The sequence below is a fragment of the Trichosurus vulpecula genome, chromosome 2 (assembly GCF_011100635.1).
Source record: "Trichosurus vulpecula isolate mTriVul1 chromosome 2, mTriVul1.pri, whole genome shotgun sequence".
Classification (NCBI taxonomy): Eukaryota; Metazoa; Chordata; class Mammalia; order Diprotodontia; family Phalangeridae; genus Trichosurus; species Trichosurus vulpecula.
In genome coordinates, this window is record NC_050574.1 from 13,401,147 (window position 1) to 13,420,667 (window position 19,521).

General features: G+C 40.5%; 1 pseudogene; it reads left to right on the forward strand.

The window, feature by feature from the left end:
* The first annotated feature begins 6,516 nt into the window (after positions 1-6,516).
* Positions 6,517-17,618, forward strand: LOC118836259 (annotated as a pseudogene).
* The last annotated feature ends 1,903 nt before the right edge of the window (positions 17,619-19,521 follow it).

Below are 19,521 nucleotides of genomic sequence, written 5' to 3' on the forward strand. Positions count from 1 at the left end.
GAAAATATAGTTCTTTTAAGTTATTGCTCTCCCTTTGGGGACAGATCAGATTTCCCTCACTTACTCTCTCACTTCCCACCTGGTCACAGGATGAAACATTTTACTATCAATGAAGTCACTCACAGAGTTGGAGATTTCCTCTGGGAAAAAAGACATATGAAATATTTGCTACTCTCAGGTAAAAAAGTTCATTTTTTGTTTTTGCTTTTATATGTTCCTTTTTCTCTCTAAAAGCATCCAAAAATCTTCTGCGTTCGCCACCAAAGGACAATAAGCTTTCTCTTTTAGAGTTCTCTTCATTCTTGTTGATTTCCCATGAATTACTGACAGTAAGGCAAGAGTTCAAAGATAAAGGTAACATAACAAGCAAAAACTACAAACTAAAAGTGGGCTGTCAAATATATTGTATTAATTGTAAAAGCGTTGCAGCAAATGGCTTGTAGCAAATGGTCTATTGACTCTCTCTGACCTCTTTCTAAGATTGTAGGCCACACTAGGCTTTTAAGCCTATTCTCTTTTTCTTGACTTGGCAGGTTCCAGGTCACATCCAGGTCATCAATTCAAGAACCCCCTACCACACACAAAAAAAGTACATTTGACCAATAAAACTGCAGAAGTGTACTCTCCAAGGTGCTAGTAGGAGTAAAAGAATAGAAAAACACCAATTTACCACTTATTGTGTACAAGTAAGGTCAAGACTCATTCTGACAATCTAGGATTCTACGATTATATAACATCCTTAGAGTCTTAGTATAGTCACCCTTTCTTGACAAATTCCAGACATTTGCTGGAATTAAATTGTGGTTCTCAGACTTAAAGTTATGGTTCTAAAGCATGGGCAAGGCTTATTCCTCAACGTTCCATCCACAGATATCTTTCATCTATGAGTGCAGAATAAAAGATTACTCCAGAGTAGCTTCCATGTAGATTTTCTTCTTCAAAGAATGGAAGAGGTGAGTTTAACAAGCAAAGCTATAGAACAAAAGTGTGCTGTCAGATATGGGGCTTGAACCTCTAGGGACCTCTAGGGTTGCTTCCAGATTGGACATTCTTGGTTTCCAAAACTGTATCACATCCTAGGTCTTAAAGGCAATTGTGCTTTTTTGACTTGGCAGGTTCCAGGTCATGCCCAAGTCATCAACTCAAGGATCTCCTATAATGCAAAAAAAAGTGTTAATTTGACAAATAAACTGCATTACAAAAGCAAGCTCTTAAAGATGTTTTTGGGAATAGATTAATAAAAAAAAAAGCTTTTATTCAATACTTACTATGTTCTTGTAAGCCCAAGTCCAGCTCTGAGATTCTGAGATTCCAAGATTATATTCTATCTCATGAAAATAAAGAAATATGTAATCATCTGCCTGCCTTGGTGAACTGCAAGTGAGACCTAGCTAAACAGGCTGATGAGAGGTGGTAGAGATGACAGTTTTGCCTGAAAAGATCATGTGGAAACCATCAGTTTGTCAGTTTTGCTGTTGGTGAGAAATTACTATCTAGACTGTACAGTTCCAAAAATTTGTATGGGGCTCAGTATGTCTCTTGGAGCCATCTTGGGTGAATTGCCACAGGTTCCCTTTCAGATAACTTTCTCCAAGTCACCTGGTTTTCTTTCTTCCTTCCTTTCTTCCTTCCTTCCTTCCTTTCTTTCTTTCTTTCTTTCTTTGTTTTTCTTCCCACAGTGATGCAGTTTAACAAAGTCATCCACTTTACCCCTTCTCACCCAGACACTGAATTTTCTTGTTTTCTCTTCTCTTTGTGGCACTTTTGGAGACAAGAAAAATGGAGTAATTAATAATACTTGCTTATGTTTCTCTTCTTTCTTTCATGGAATATCTTGGCTCCTATTACCCACCCTTTCTGCCATCTTTTTTTGGTTGCAAATGAGAGCTCTATGGAAGTATAAGGCAGGACTATACTAGGTAGTGTCTGTTAGGGGAGGAAGTTAAAGATTATAATTGAAGATGTAAACATCAGTCTGGGTTTGAAATCAGCATCCCTACTGGAAGTTGTCTTGGCCTCTACTGCTACATATTTCCCCTTAATGTCAGAAGCAGCTTTCTGGCCCATTGGTACCTCTGAGCTGTTTTTCTTCTGCAAAGCTGCTAAGATCTTGATGTTTCTTCCTAGATACTTTCTACTTTCTTTAAGCTGCTGCTTGTCATTATATTCTATTAGGAAAGCTCTAGTAGCCTATGACACATGGTGGATAGCTTTGGTGTAGGAGTAGATTAAGGGGAATGGGAATAAGGAATAAACCAGTAGGGATGGGGAATGGGGTTTAAATAATGACCTTCAGGGGTTCAGAATCACTTCAGGAGGAGGGTATGACCAGGGGAAAGTTTGTTAACCATTAAGGGAAATTTTTTCTGAAGATTTTCAGTATCCATGCGAGGGTAGAATCCTTTCAGATTCTTAGTTCAGCTGAGGGAGCAAGAAATTGGAGCAGAAGGAGTGGTGATACTCTCCTTCCCACAAAGCATGAGAGCAGGCTGGAAATTTGATGAAATGATGTCTCTCTCTTAATTCCATTGACAGGAGATTGGCATGATGGAATCTCACTTCTCCTCTACCTTCAGGAGACTAAAGATCAGGTTGGAGATAGCTGGAAAGAAATAAGTATCACAACTATATTACACTGACAGATTGATTATATGACTTGAGTACATATATTACACTGGTTTGCAAGAAGGGCCAACCATATTATATATGATGTGGCCCTGAGCTTGAATCATTCATCAAATCCAGTCAAGCCACTCAAAGTATTCACCAATGAGGCCTGATATTTATAGTGATTGCTGCAATATGACTTTTTTGTTACAGTTAACCATCTTTTATCTTGCTTATAGTAGCTATAAGGCTTTTTGCTGCCCCTATGTGCAAAATTGTCTGATGGTTTCCCTTCCCTTCCCTTGACTACAGTGTCATTTGACACTTACTAACAACACAAATCAAATATCCAAAGAGTTTTTTTTGCAAATTGCCAATACAACATAATGCTCCTTTAACAAAGTCATTAAATCTTCTATATTTGCTGCTTTCAGGCCTTGCAATGAATGATATCACTGTCTCTGAGCTTCCTACGATCATCAGAGAATTCTCATGAGTCTTGGTCTTTTTGTCCCTAGATATTTCTTAAATCCAGGGTTGTTTTTTTTTTGGAGTAGGGGGAATTTGTTTTGAAACTAATTTTCAACCTCTATAGTCCCTATGATTTACATATTCACTTAAAGCACTTCAGATAAGTAAAAACTTAATTAAAATGGAGTAGGTATTTTCTGAAGATGCGTTCTGTCATACCATTTGAAATGGATGACCTCTGGCAGGTGCAATGGTGACAGTTAGACCTGAGCTTGAATCCAGTCTCTGACACTAACAAGCAGCGTGACCCTTGGCAAATCACTTAACCTCTATTTGCTTACTCTCTTCTGTGGCTCCAAGAAGTTGTAGAATGAACAGAGGCCACATCCTAGTAAAACATCTTGGCTTATGGGCTAAACCAGGGTGAGAGTAACTGATAGGCTTTAAAGCCATTGGTGAGTTGCAGGGATGCCTAATCCAAGCATCTTCTCCTGATAGAATAGGCAAAAAAGAACAATTTGTTCCAATGGTCGTGAAAGTGGCTGAAGCAAGGGCTTGAAGTGGAGAGCTTAGAGCTTAGTAAGACATCAAGGATGCCAAGGTCATCCACTGCATTCCAGGCTGTCTCTAGACATCCTGATTTTTTTCTTGCTACAGGACTCTGATTACTCTGGAAGAGAGAGTAAGGCTGATGATTTGCACAACTCTGGCTCAACCCAGAGAGCTCTGGGTGAATGATATCAATTTTTTTCAGTAAAACATGATGCAAGGCTCTCACCTGAGATGGTAGGAGAAGGAAGAGTCACAGGACCTTTGGGGAGGGATGCATCTTGAGAGGAATTCTGAGAGACAAAATTCAAGGCATGATCAATTTGTTAGTTAGGCTAGCGGTAACCAATAAATTAAGTCAGTGCTCTCTCTTAATGACCAAGTACCTTAAGTGTGGGCTGATGGGTTGTTGTTTTGTTTTGTTTAGTTTTTAATAACAGTTAGCAAATGAATGAGAAAAATTTCCAGGGGTTGATCAGGGCTTGCTTTCTCTGCTGGGCCAGGTCAATGTCGGCAGGCTTCATGGGGCAGTGATGTATCTAGGCCATCTCCTCAGCAACCTTAATGGCAGTATGACTAGTCAGCAGGACCTGAAAAGGTGTGTGAAAGGAGGTCAGGAGGCTAGATGTCTTCTTGAAATTGTGTATCCACTTGTAGTCTACTGGCCCAAATGAATGTATTAACTCTTCCAAAGGTCAAGTTGGTGTCAAGGCTGCCTCCTGGCAGTCCTATGTAAAAGAACTAGACAGATCATATACCCTATCAGGCTCTCAACCGCTATGGCCAGTCTCAGGCTTTGAAGGTTGAGCACCTGAGTAGCATTGCATCGCTTGATGAGTAATATCAATTAGTCACATTCCTTTCTTTATTAAAAAAAAAAGGCCATTAATTAACATTAGCTTCAAGAGTAGCCTCTCCCCTGACCCATTCTAGCTAAGGAAGTGCCTTCTCAAGGCATTTGTTCCTTAACTTAGTTGGGCTGGGGCCCATTCAACTGGATATCTGAGTTCTCTTTTCCTTTCTAAACAGGACCTATATGGAGTTAGATACTTCCCGGGGCAGGAGGGGCAGAGAGGGGAGAATGAGCTTGTGTCCTTGTTTCAGTTTTCAGCAGCTTGGCTCATGACAGAGAAATAAAACCAGAGAGAATCTGATAGGGGTACCCAGATTGCTAGGGGGCTCAAAGCTCATGACCAAGTCTCATTCTTCAGCTGACTCTCCCCTATGCTGCTCCCACTCCTTAAGGATGAAGTAAGCAGAATAAGCTGAAGGCTCTTACCCCACATGCTCATTAAAAGTTTACAAACCCAAATGGGTTGCCCTTACCTTGTCGGTAATTTGCTGCCAAGAAGACAGACCTGGATTTATACTGCTATGGGACTTTCCCTTGGTGGGTTTGGTTACCAAGAGAGATCACTGATCATCAATTTATTGATTATTGTTGAGCCTAGTTAATTAATTGATTATGGATAACCCTTGAAGAAATATTGGAAAAAAAACTGAGACCAAGAATTTTCCATGTTTTACCTTTCACTTATTGTGCTTTAGATTTAATCAAAGTGAGTGTTCAAACATCAAAGATAAACTGAGGTGTGACTTTAAAATGTCAGAAATTTGGTTGGTGTCTTTCCCGCACAGAGAAATTGTTTGGAATCCTTAAGGTACAGGTATCTGGAGGCAATGTGTGGGTGTCTTGGTGCTGGGGGATTTGTGCAGGTTGGTGGGTAAGGGCAGAACAAAGTTCTTCCAGGTGGGGAGACCAAGCATCCTCTGTGAAATTACCAACGCTAGAGCAGCACTTCAGAATGTCTGAGTTTCTCTCTTCATTCGAGATGAGGAATGATGGAGCCAAGGGCAGCAAGGCAGGCAGCTGGCAGTGGACTGGTAGGGAGGCTGGGTGCTGAGTGAGGACTGCAGAAGGGCAAGGTATTGGTAGTGCTAGGAGAGTTCACTTTCCACAATGGCCTAGGAGTGAGGGTTTTGGAGTGTGTCCAAAAGTCCTTGTAGGCAGTGCAAAGACTGGAGGATGCATGGCTTGGTCATGGACAGCATGATCTTGGTGAGTTTGGCGAGGTGTGCCAGGCTATGGCTGGCGATGGCATTGCTGGGCAGCAAGCTGGGTGGGGTGTGAATGGTGGGCAGCAGCCATTGGTCACTGCAGTTCAGGACTTCAAGCAAGATGTCTTCTACCTCTTGGAGCCTGCTGAGGAGCTGCCCAGGCTTGGCCTGGGCTAGCCAGTGCTCAGTTTGAATCAGTGCCCAGAGGGTCCAGATGGCACCACACTCAGGCTCTGGGTGAGCCAGGCAGTGGTATAGACTGGCCAGAGAGGCAAGAGTCTGGTCAAAGTCCAGGTCTATGATGGGGGCCCAGAGATTGACCAAAGTCTGCAGCACCCAAGGGCCCTGCCCAACTTCCTGCAGGCTTTCCCACACCAGGGCATTGCTGAGCACCTGTGTGGCTATGATGGGAAACTCCTGCGCACACAGGCTGAGGAAGTGCCCACCCTCCTCCAAGCACGTGAGCACTTCCATGAGCTCTTCGAACAGCTCTTGGACTCGCACGTCTGCTCAAGCTACCTCTGGATGGGGCCAATTGGCTGAGGATTTGGGCCAGCCCAGGACAAGGCCTTTTCTGCTTCTTGCACCTCTCGATGCCAAGAGGCCAGAGAGGCTGGCAGAAAGGGTGTTTTAGAGTCAGGCAGAGTCCTCTGGGACTCTGAGCTCAAAGGAAATGCAATCCTCTGGCTTCCACCTGGAAGAGAGGACTGGTCAGGGAAAGAAGGACAAGATAGCCAGCCAGCCAGTAAGAGAGAGAGGAAGGCAGACAAGGAGGAATGGAAGGGTTGAGGCAGCTTCTCCTTCTGTAGCACAACACAGACTGTGCTCTCCATGACCCTGCGTTGCCCTTTTAAAAACAACCTGTCTTCCCTGAGGTGAGAACTTACTCAAACCTGATTGGCTAGAGCTTCTGTGGCCAGCTTCACACCTCAAACCTTGGCTCCTCCCAATGGTCCTCAACCAGCTAGGCCCTAGGATGGGGCTGCTGCCTTTGATTCCAAGTTTAAATGAACAAATTTTTCTATTTATATTTTAATCCATTGATTAACATGTTCTTTTTTTCAGTGAAAACAACTTCCTTTAGTGGGACAAGAAAATGGATTTCTCTAATTTGTGGTAAAATGTTTTTTTTTTTCAAAATGGTGCTCTGCAGGACTTGAGCCACATTTAAATACTGTGATGAAATTTCAAAACAAGGTAGAGCAAAACTTCAAGGAAAACCACTTAATTTGGTATCATCTGCCAACAAAGAAAAGAGTGGACCATTTGAATCAGCCTCGATTTCAATGATCCTTGAAGAAATATCATGAAAACCCTAAAACTAAGAAGTTTCCAACTTTTCCCTTTTACTTGTGGTCCTTTGGATTTAATCTATGCTAAAGGTCACAGTAGAGATTAGAACACTTTAAGGTCAATGGCTGTGTGACTTTAAAACCTGAGGAATTGCCTGGAATATTTCTGGTGCCTCTGTTTTTGGACAGCAATGTGCGCAAGTGCCGAGATTCCTCGGCTTTTCTCAGTCTTTCTGGTGATCCGGTAGACTGGTGCTTTGAATTCTAAGCCGAAACAATGAAATTTACTGATTTATTTTATTCAGTCGACCAATTTTTTGTGTACAGGGAAGTAGGAACTTTCCCCAGTATACAAGAATTTGTCCGATTTGGAGTTGCAATCAGAGAAGGGATTTTTCTTTGAGTACAAAGCCTAGGTTTCCTTTGGTTGGTGCTTTAGTTGTGGCTGTAAGCTGTACTGGGAATCAAGATGGGCTCTTAGCACTTATTAAACCAAGTGCCCTTGAAGAGTTTGGCCTTTGTTTCTTTGATTAAAATAGGAGTCTTTAAACACCTCCTTGCCTCAAGGGAAAGCCTTATTTACATGGCTTTAAGTGACATATTTGTGATATCAGTGGCTTTTAGACCACGTGTGTTTAAGTTGCATTTTGTGACGATTTTAGGTCACATGGGTGAGTTGCATGTGTGACTCACCTTCGACCTTGAACAAGATATATTAAACCAGAGGTTGGCTTTCTTTTTTCGGAGCTCTGAGCCATAGCAGGAGTGGCATGTGACTGTAGGCCAGCTGTTGTTATGAGCTCCCCAGCTTTGGAGAAAACCTGGATGTTCAGACTTTGTTAAACTCTGGTAACTATGAATTGAGATTTGAATCAGACAAGGTCTGTCTGTTGATGTTTGTAATTTGTTTGTATTTGCTCTGAAGTTCAGGGTGCTGACTTTTCCCTCTGAGCTGAGTGAATGATATTTGTATGTTGGATTAAAGTAAGATAGTTAACCCTGTCAGAAGCAGATCAAAAGAACCTGGGCTTGCAGCGTTCTGTGTGCTGGTTGTTGTTGGTTTTACACCCCCAGAGCAGCTGCTAGCCAAATTTGTTGCCACATAAGCTCATAAAAATCTCATACTATAGCTGTAGCCTGGAAAGGCTGATTCCTAGGAGCAAGTCCATCATCTCAAGTCAGGGTAATTAATGAGTCATTATTGATTGAGCTATATTTAAGCCATAGTTGATGAGCCATAATTAAGGCCACTTGGATAATGTTTAAAGTAAATCTAGGGAACTGTCCATCTACTCAATATATCTGAAATCAGGGCAATGTGTTTAAACTGCAAAAATAAGTTTTATGTCTGTTAAGACACTTTGATCAAGGTTTTCCCATCATAGCCTTAAATGCAATCAATTCAGAATTTCAGCAATTTATTTTTAAAGTGTATATTACCATTGTAAAACTATTTTTATAAATAATGTTGGTGAAAGATGTGAGAGACAGATACTACTCTCTTGATTTGAAAATTGTTAAGTGTTAAATTTCTCCAGATTTTGAAAAATGAAGAGTAGCAGGAAAGAAAGGAGGGTGAACATGACTTTTAATTTGGAAAACTATTTTTTTAGGCAACATAACACATCTCTGTTGTTAAGCAGGCAGTCAAGTCTTTTGTAAAATCTGTTAACAGGCTTGGGAATAGAAATGGAGGAAATGGGCAGTAGTGAAGCCAAGTCCTCCAACTCCCTCTGGTCCTTGGACAGCTCCTCTGAGTGGCCAGGTGACAGATTCAGATGGTCTAAGCATGTTGAGAAGCTATAGGAAAGTTTGATTTTTCTGTAAGTAGATAGATTGAGAATGAAAACTTTCGTAACTCAATTTGGAAGCCAATACACACTTATATAGGGAGTCGGGAAAATTTGATGAGCAATGTGTTCTAAGTGTGATAATTAAAATTTCTTATATACTGTCACATTTAAAATCTTTGGAAGTGGATTAGCTGGAAATAGTGAATCCCATAATATGAAATGCTTGGAATAAATAGCTCCTGTGTCAAATATAATACTAATTGAAATTAGAAACTGAGGTTCTCTATGATGTTATTTGGAAAATAGACCCAGGTGTGATAGAATATATTCTGCTCTCACTTTAAGTGAAATATTTCTTTATTATTTATACTATATGGATCAGGAAACTTGTCAGCTATGTGGTTTTAAGCCAAGTTACCTCAGTTATGTGATTTGTAATGTATTAAAGAAAGTACTTAATGTTAATGTGATAATTCATTGTTTTAGAAATACTGTTAGAAAAGTTTGCTCTTCTTTAATTCTTTTGGGTTATGGATTTAATTGTTAAAAGACTGATATAAATATGTCATATTAAAAAAAACTTTCTGGAAATATAGGAGATAGTTATAAGGGTTTTCTGTGAAGTCAACATAACAAGGAACCTTTTAAGGTGTCCTCTTCTGTGAAAGGTAGAGTTCTCGCTTTTGTGGCAGATTGGTAAATGAGTTAGGGTCTCAGTATTGTAATATCTCAAGGATCTAGCCTTAAGCTTAGGTTAAAGTGCAGTGATTTTATCTTAGTTTAGAACTAGAAGTTTCAAAGTAAAAATATTTTAATTCCTATAAAAAATCAGTCTTTTAGCAGCTTTAGTCTGTGGGTAAAGTTAGATAAGCTTCTAGTTACTTATGTCCATCCACCTTTCAGGATAATCTATAGGAAGCCCATATTAATTCTAACACTATATAGATATTGGATATGATAAAATTATTAGTTATTGTGATCTGTGACTATTATATTGGAGCTTAAATGTTTCTTTGTACAGTTCAAATTGAGAATTTACTTGACTCTAAGGGAGACTGGCCATGCCCTGCCAGCAATGGATCAAATGCCTGATGTCTCAGAATCTCCTGATATTTTAGCCCACACACTTTAATCATGACAGATGTGAATTCAAACCATTTGTAAAACATTATGTGTATTTTTAAATATATGTCTATTTGGAAATTGAAAGTTGAGTACTTAGGCCAGTTCTTTATCTGAAAAAGTTTCAAGGTGAGGTAAAGGAGGCAAGAAATTGAGAATGAATCTAACTTTTTGAGGAAATAGGGGAAAAGGTCACCATGTGTCTTTTAGAAAAAGGAAAAAACAAGAAATATATGAATTTATGGATAATAATCACTTTTCCTTTGAAGTTATAAGAGCACTGGGCCTTGGAAATTAAAATGTTACCATTAGCAATTATAAATCCAGATTTGATTTGATTTGGTCAGAAATATTTCCTGAAGGAAATCAGAATGTGGTCTGAGAGCATTCTCCTTTCAGAGTGATTATGGTAAATCAGAACCTAATATAAAAGACATTTGCTATTTGTCATTAGGAAATTGATTAGTGGTGTGACCCCAAGCAAGTTATCTTATGTCTGTTTACCTCAGTTTAGTATTCTAAAAGGGGATAAAGATAGCACCCACCTCCCAGGATAGTTGTGGGGATCTTATAATTGTAAAGTGCTTAAAACACAGTGCCTAGTACAGACTTACAGCCCTTCTTAAAACTGTGGGTCAAGATTGCAAATAGGATTGCAAAAAAATTGGCAACAGTAAAAGATTTCTGAACATGCAATGACCAAAAATTAATTAAAAATCAAATGCATGATGAATCCAAGGTGTTTCTGGCAGTGCTTGCCCCTGCTATGTTTCACAACTTCACTGAAGCCTTGGTTCTGAACATAAATCGTGCACACTTTGCACTGTGCAGGCCCTCAGGCCATGCAGTGCCAATGAACCCTGCCAAAAGGCAAAAAGGGATTGTGAGTGGAAGAAGTTTAAGAAGCCTTGTATAAAATGTTATATTAATATTAACTTTCTATTATTGCTTTAATTGAATATAATTGCCTCATACTTGATAACTTTATATGGGTTTTTAGATGTGATCAGTATACAATGCCAATTGTGATGAGATTAATCATGTTCTGTGTAACGTAATTTGGAAGAGCATTCAACAGAACTGAGGCCACCTGGTGGCTAATGGGTTTTATTTCAAGTTTCAAATACATAATATTGTTGTTTAGTATTGCTATGTTTCTAAATTATATTGTGAAATTTGCGAAACAATTGTATCACTTATGCTCTGAGAAAAGCAATTTCTCTTACTATCTAGATATTAGATTAAAAATTGTACTATCAAAAGAAGGAAAAGTGGGTTAGAAAGCTATTATTTTATCAGTCCTGCTGATCACATGCTGTAATATTCTGAGGTACAGTTATTTAAGAGAAGAAGCGGATGGTGGCTGCCAACATATCAACGCAGATGGAGCAGAAGACTGCCTGCATGAGAACTTTGGAAAGGTGAGAGCAGTGAACTGCCTTCAAGCTGACCTTGGTGAGGTGAGCGCAAAGGTGGGGAACAGCCTACATCAGGATGCCAGCAGAAGCCATGAGAGGCCAGCATGACCTGGATGACCAGGAACCCAGGAGCTTGGAATTCAGCCCTGGGGCAAGATGGAAATTTTGCAGCAAGGTGCTGAGTGTGTTTTTTTGCTGCCTTCCCCTGGGACTGTTTGGGATCCAAGAGGGAGGGGTGGAGTTGTCTCTGGTGGGTAGCAGAAGTGCCTTAGACCCCCCCCAGGACCCCACCCTATTGTCTTTGTTGCCCAACCGCCCCTCAGGACTTGGAAGTGGGGGCTGGAACAGTATGGGGAGAACAGACCCCCAAAAGAATTTTATTTGGACTTTTTTTTTTTCACTGTTTTCTCTTTTAGAAATGCTAAAGTAATCAAATGCCTTTGAGTAAGCCTTACTAGGTGCAAAGCCCCAGGCTCACACTCTTTTACTAACTAAGTGTAAAGCCCCAGGCTCACACCCTTTTGCTGATTAGGTATGAACAGGGCAAAAAAACTCAAAGGTTAGTTTCTTGTCTGTACTGGAGGAGTGTTGATGTGGAGACTCTGGGTAGACGTTAAGGAGCCCCGCCTACCCACCAACCTCGGCTTTGAAGAAACCCAGATATTTGGTTTGGGGCCTCTCAGTCACTGGAAAAGTGGTGTAGGACTCTGGGCAAGCTGTTGTAACTGCCCCCTGGCTTTGCTAACCCAGACCCATTGGTTCTTTGGTAACTATGAATTGTGTTTTGGTCTGTTTATATTGTGTAAGTTTGTAATTTATTTATATTTGCTCCGAAGTTCAGGTTGTTGGCTTTTTCTCCTGAACTGAATATTCAGTTTCATTGATATGAATATTCATTCATTCAATATTCATTCTCCTGAATGATATTTGTATGTTTAATTAAAGTGAGATTGTTAACTCCTTAAAGTTACTTTCCTTAGTAAAGCAGATAAAAGAACCTGTGTTAACAGCCTTCTGTGTGCTGGTTGTTGTGGTTTAACACAGCCACAGTAGCTGCTAGCAAGATTGTTGTTACAGATGGAAAGGTGAGCCAGGCTGTTGCCAGTGACCAGGGGGGCTGGGCAGCAAGGGGCAGGGGGGCGGGGGAGGTTCTGTAAAAGGCATCAATGGCTTTAATCCATGTAGTTGAGGCTAGACAAGGAACTGAGCAGTGAGGTGTAGCTGTGGCAATGAGGGGTAACAGCAAGCTTGATTCATAGCAGGTCTTCATGGTGGCCAAGCCTCCTGGAGCTGGTGTGAACCAATTCTGTGATTTAGCTACAGCAGAACTGATCCAGAGGACAACTGCAAAGGCTTGTTACTACGCCAAGCTCAGGGCACAGCTTGCTTGCTGGGCCTTGGCTCTGGAAAACAAAGAGGAGTGAAAAGTGGTTTTAGCATGGGCATCCTGACAGGTGTCTCTGTGTCTGGTCATTCAGTTACTCAGTGCCCAAGGACCCCAGGAATCCTCAGCTTTTCTCAATCTTTCTGTGGATGCAGTAGACTGATGCTTTTAATTTTGAGTTTAAATGAAAACAATTATTGATTTTTCTTAATGAATTGATAATTTTTTATCTTTTTTTCAGTAAACAAAACAATTCCTTCATTTAGGCTTGGATTTTTGGACAATTTTCAAAACAGTGCTTTCCAGGACCCCCAGCGCCATAATTATCTAAAATAATTGCATAAACAGGCCCTTAAAATGAAATCAGAATAAAAATTATTTAGCACCTTGGGTAATCAAAATATTTGGTCTGTTTGAACTGGACTTGATTAATATGTTATTTGAAGCACCTCCAAAGAAATCTCCAAGTTTTCCCCTCCAACTTTTTGCTCCTTTGGGATTATCTATGCCAATGGTCACTGCAGAAGCTAGAAAAACTTAAGAAAAAGTGAGGTATGACTTAGAAATCTCTGCTGGGAAAGGACTTTTAGGGGAGCCCTAATCTGGGACAGAGTCCACCTGAACTGGGAGGGGTGAGACTCAGGGAGTCCCTAATCTCTTATGAAGGTCAAAAGGGGGGTTCTGAGCTGGGATGGGGGAGCCTCTCAAGGTTTCATATTTAAACAATCATATCTTTTCATGGTCAAGGAAGGGTTAAATTCAGTTAAATTTAAGCTGCAAATAATATACCTATTTTTTTCTTCACTTTGGGATTGCTTTCAAACTACCCGCCTTCCTCCATTACACTAAAACAACAGGGCTGTCAATATTCAGAAGAAATTATCTATATGCTATTTACCCCAACAAACTTACAAAATTTAATTCTTATTTTTTCTTAAAACATATTGTAGAGTAGTACCCCAAAAGTCACTATTTCAACATCTGCTGCCAAGTGAAAATTATTAATGTCTAAATTCTACATTGATTAATCTCCAATATTTTTTATATCCTAGTAAGATGTTTTTAGCAGTTTTTAAAAACTTAATTTCCTGCTGAAAGCCTAAAGTGAGAGGTAGTCCTGTTCAGTAGGACAACTGCTTCAAGTATGAAACTGAATTAATCTTTCCCAACATTCTAAACTCTTTGGCTGTGGGTTTTTAGCAGTTTTTCTAGCTGGCCGCATTTTCCTTTTAGAAATCACTATTGATTAAAGAAATGCAAATCAAAACAACTCTAAGGTACTACACATCTCTCCTGTCATACTAGCCAACACGACAAAACAGGAAAATCATAAATGCTAGAGAGGATGTGGGAAAATTGGAACACTGTTACATTGTTGGTAGAGTTGTGAACTGATCCAGCCATTCTGGAGTGCAATTTGGAACTATGCCCAAAGGGTTATAAAGATATGAATACCCTTTGATCCAGCAATACCAATTCTAGGGTTGTATCCCAAAGAGATCGTAGAAGTGGGAAATGTACCAGCATGTAGAAAAATATTTATAGCAGCTCCTTTTGTGATGGCAAAGTATTGGAAATCAAGGGGGTGCCCATGAATTGGGGAATGGCCAAATAAGTTGTAGTATATGAATGTCATGGAATGCTATTGTGCTATAAAAAATGGGGAAGGACTTCATAATAAGAGGGACTTCGTAATAACTTAGAAATATCTACGTGATCTGATGCTGAGTGAAGGGAGCAGAACCAGGAGGACATTATACACCACTACAGACACACAGCATCTGTGATGACTAACTTTGATAGATTTGCCTCTTCTTAGTAATACAAGGTTCAAAGACAGCTCCAAAAGACTCATGACAGAAAAGACTATGCACATCCAGAGATGGAACTGGAGAGTCTGAATGCAGATCGAGGTAAACTATTTGCTGTCTCTTTTTTTTCCTCCTTTTTTGGTTTTGTTTTTCCTTTCTCATGATTCATTCCATTGGTTATAATTCTTCTTTACAACTTGACTATTATGGAAATAAGTATAATGTGAAGGTATATGTAGAACCTATATCAGATTACATACCATCTTGGGGGGGGAGGGGGAGGAGAGAGAGGGGGAGAAAATTTGGAACTCAAAAACTTGTGGAACTGAGTGTTGTAAACCAAAAATTAAAATAAATTAAAATAAAAAAGAAATCTTTCACGGTAACAGAATCTACAAACTACTCTAAACACAACACAAGATAAAAATTTTCCCAGAAAAGCAGACACAACAATAAGACACACACTTGCTAGCTTTTATTTTCCATTGTCAATGATGAAGAGTGAAATTGGGGGAGGGGGCAGGGAGAAAACAAATTACTAGTGTAATATCTTGTAGATTTATGTCAGATGTCACATACCTCAATAGTGTGATCTTTAGTCATTCCTGTAAGTATTGGGAGCATTCCCTGGTCCCATCCTACCAAAAATTTATCCAAGGGGTAGCCCCTGCTACTGGAAGCCATCTTCCCTTCCTTTACCCCTGGGGGGGGGGGGCAAATTTTAAAAGAAAAACTGAAACTTAATCCTAATCCTAAACCATCCTATACCCTTGAGCAAAAAATCACCCCACACCCTGGGGCAAAATAATCCAAACCTAAACCATCTCAATCCCTAGGGCAAAACTTAATTTAAACCCAAATCACCCTAATCCCTAGGACAAACTTAATCTAAATCTAAACACCCCAATCTCTAGGGAAAATTTAGTGTAATTCTTACTGAGATAGGAAGAAAAACAGATCAAGAGGATGATTCCTACCTCCAGAGGGGAGTCTCCTTGTTGGTGTTCTTATTGTTGTTTTTTGTTGTGTTTTTTTCAATTCCTACAATTAAATAAAGTTTTCTCACAAGGCATAAATTGGACTAGATCCATAAGTGAACAGAAAGGGAATTAAGTTAGCTTTTGAATTGGGTTACAAGATAGAATCTGTGTGGTTCACTCTATTCCCACAATTAACCACTTGTTGTCTCAATCCCCTCAATTTCCTTTAAATGTGGCTCACTTGACCTCTCCCAAATTCTCCTCTAAACAACTTTAAAATACTGTCTCAAAATGAATTCTGGACTGGCAAAACCAACAAAAGATGGGGTGAAACAATATTCCAGGCCAAGACAACTTAGAAAGTCAGCAGGAAAGGTCTGTCTCACTGGGAAAATAGGGGAGCATAGTCCAGTGTATGCTGCACCTGGCAAGCCAGCAGCAAAGCCCTACCCCCCTGCATATGGCATCCAGTGGGCCACACCAAGCATAAACCAGCAGCAAGCCTTGGGGACAACTGTATCTAAGGTAGCAGCTTCTGGAGCTCTCAGCCCACAGATGATAAAGAAGTTGGACAACTGATCAGAATGATGTTATAAAAAAACCCCTTTGCTGGTACTTTGTATAGGATTTGGCTCCAGGTCACAGTCTCAGGGCAAGGAAGAGCACAAACACAATGAAGTTCATAGCTGCAGGGGAGAAGGGACCCTGCTCACAATTCCAGAGCAGAGAATAATACTTTCATTATTCACAGACCATGGTACATACCAAAAGAGCAGTGACCACACCTCTCCTTATATTATATCACCATGGAAGAACAGAAAACTTACAGACCCACAGAACTACCTCTGAAAACCAGAGAATAAAAAAGCCCACAGCTTCAGGCAGTGCTCTCTCCATGCTGGAAAGCAGAGCCTAACTTTAACATAAAGTTAAAAGTCAAAAAAAAAATGGGCTGAAAAATGAACAAGCCCCATCCCCCTAAAAAAAAAAAAAAAAAGAACCTGACCCTAGAAAGCAACTATGGTGACAAGGAAAATCAAAACACAAACTCAGAAAAGAGCAACAATGTCAAAATGCCTACATGCAATGCCTGAATGAAAAATGTGAATTGGTCTCAGGGTCAAAAAGACCTCAAGGAGGGGATCAAAAAAATTTAAAACCTAATAAGAGAGGAAGAGGAAAAATTATAAAAAGAAATGAGAATGATACAACAAGAAAATATGTTTAAAATAGGACAAATTGTTAAAAAAAAAAAGAGGCACAAAAAATCACCAAAAAGAACTTTTTAAAAAGTATAATTGGCCAAATGGAAAAACACACAAAAGAATTACCCCCCAAAAATCACTGAAAAAACCAGCTCCTTGTAGAAGCGGCAGCAGCCGGAGCCGGAGCCGGACAGGGCAGACACCGTGGCTGGTATCACCACCATCTAGGCGGTGAAGTGCAAGATTCAGATTCTGCATCAGCAGGCCCATGACACCAAGGAGAGGGCCTAGCATCTCCAGTGGGAGGGAGAGGGGGAGAAGAGGCCCGGGAACAGGCTGAGGCTGAGGTGGCTTCCTTGAACCGTTGGATCCAGCTGGTGGAGGAGGTGCTGGACCATGCTAAGGGGCATCTGGCAACCGTTCTGCAGAAGCTAGAGGAGGCAGAGGAGGCAGCTGATGACAGCGAGCAAGGTATGAGGGTCATTGAAAATCGTAACTTGAAGGATGAAGAGAAGATGGAGCTGCAACAAATCCAGCTGAAAGAGGCCAAACACATTGCAGGGGAAGCAGACAGGAAGTACGACGAGGTAGTCTGCAAGTTGGTGATCATTGAGGGGGCCTTGGAGCGCACAGAGGAGCAGGCCGAGCTGGCTGAGTCCCATTGCTGGGAGATGGATGAGCAGATGAGACGGATGGACCAGAACCTGAAGTGTCTGAATGCTGCTGAAGAAAAGTATTCTCAGAAAGAAGACAAATATGAGGAGGAAATAAAGAGTCTTACCGAAAAACTCAAAGAGGCAGAGACCTGTGCTGAATTGCTGGGAGATCGGTATCCAAGCTGGAAAAGACAATTGATGACTTGGAAGATAAACTGAAATGCACACAAAGGATGCTGGACCAGACTCTGCTTGACCTGAATGAGATGTAGAAACTCCTTTTCCCTCGGCACCCCCCCCCACCCTGTCTGTGCTCCTTCCACTGACTCTGACTTCGCTGCAGGCCAGCCTTCCTGAAGCTGACCTTTAAACTGAAGGCTGATCTTTAATCTGAATGCTACTTTCTTCTCTGGGTCTTTGTTTACCCTCTCCCCACCCCACCCCTACCTCCAACTCTCCATGTCAAGTTCACCAAACTGTCTCTGCAGCTCTCCCCTAGAGATCCCAGATGGACTGAGGGCTGAGCACTTTTGAGAACAACATTTAAGGGAACAGGAGCACAATGCAATAGTGTCTTTAAAAGCCTGTTGTATGATGTATACATTTTGTAATTACCTTTGTTGTTGTTGTTGTTGTAGCAACCATTTGTAAGATATTCCAGATAATTCCCCAGCTCCTCGGCTGCATCTAATCCCTTTTCTTCCTTTTGGATGGTAAATCTTTCTACCTAAACAATGCCCCTTCTCCACAGAAGAGGGAAAGAGGTGTTAGCCTGCCCTACTGAGAGCTGAACATAGCTCAAGAAAAGACTCCACCAAGGGAATCCTCAATGTTCTGTACCAAGCACCAGCCAAACCAGAGAGGTCATTCCAGGAGGAGTTTGCCAAAAAGGAGTGCTATTCAGGTTTTCAGCTTTAAGATAGCTCGGGGTGTTTTTTTTTTCCTTCTCCTTTTCTCTCTCTTAAACATTTGCATCAGTAGCAAACAAGCAAATTACACAGACAAGATGTCTCGGACCAAATTGTCTTCCCTCTCCTCATTCACTCGCAGAATGGATCATGAGCCCCAGAAGTTGTGGTGTCAAGTCCTATCCCCACTTCACCTTCTTTGAAAAATAACGTTTTTGCCACTAATTAGCCAAGTGAAATTCATCTCATTACCCATTCCTGGGTCTGAAGCTGCTGCCTCTAAAAGCAGTGCCATCTCATTGTGCTTTATATCACTCAGTGCTGGAGAAATCTTGAATAGCCTGTGCACAAAACTTTTTTTTAAATTTTTATGCATATTATCTTTACGCTTTATTTTTCTCAGGTGGGAAGCACCAGCACCATCCCCCCCCACCCCACCTCCCCCCCACCCAATCTGTCTGCGAGTGCCCTCTGTCTGCAGTCCGTGGGCTGGCAGTGTACTGATCTTTTTTAATTCCTTTTTTTTTTGGCGAGGTTTCTGTGAGGTCTGTGGTAGGTTTGCATCGTGCAGCTTATTAGCTTAAACGTACTCTCCTTTGGTGTAGTCTATTTGGGAGCCAATCTGGAGAAAGAGGAACCAATAGTGCAAGTATTCTGATACTGAAAATTGACAAAATGTCTTTCAAAATAAAGAACCAGTCCCTCCAAAAAAAAAAAAAAGAAACCAACTCCTTAAACAGTAAAATTGGCCAAATGGAAAAAGTGGTACAAAAGCCTACTGAAGAAAATAATTCCTTAAAAATTAGAACTGGGCAAGTGAAAACTACTGACATCATGAGACATCAAGAAGCAATAAAACAAAATCAAAAGAATGAAAAGATAATCAAAAATGTGAAATGTCTTACTGGAAAAACAACTGACATTGAAAATGGATCAGAGAGAGGTAATTTAAGAATGTCTAAAACCCATGATCAAAATAAGAGCTTAAACATTATCTTTCAAGAAATTATTAAGGAAAATTGCCCTGATATACTAGAACCAGAAGGTAAAACAGAAACTGAAAGAATCCACCAATCACCTTCTAAAGAGATCTCAGAATGAAAACCCTCTGAAATATTATAGCCAAATTCCAAAGCTCCAAAGTCAAGGAGAAAATACTGCAAGCAGCCAGAAAGAAATAATTCAGATATCATTGAGTCACAGTCAGGATAACACAAGACTTAGCAGCTTCTATATTAAATGATCTGAGGGGTTGGAATATGATATT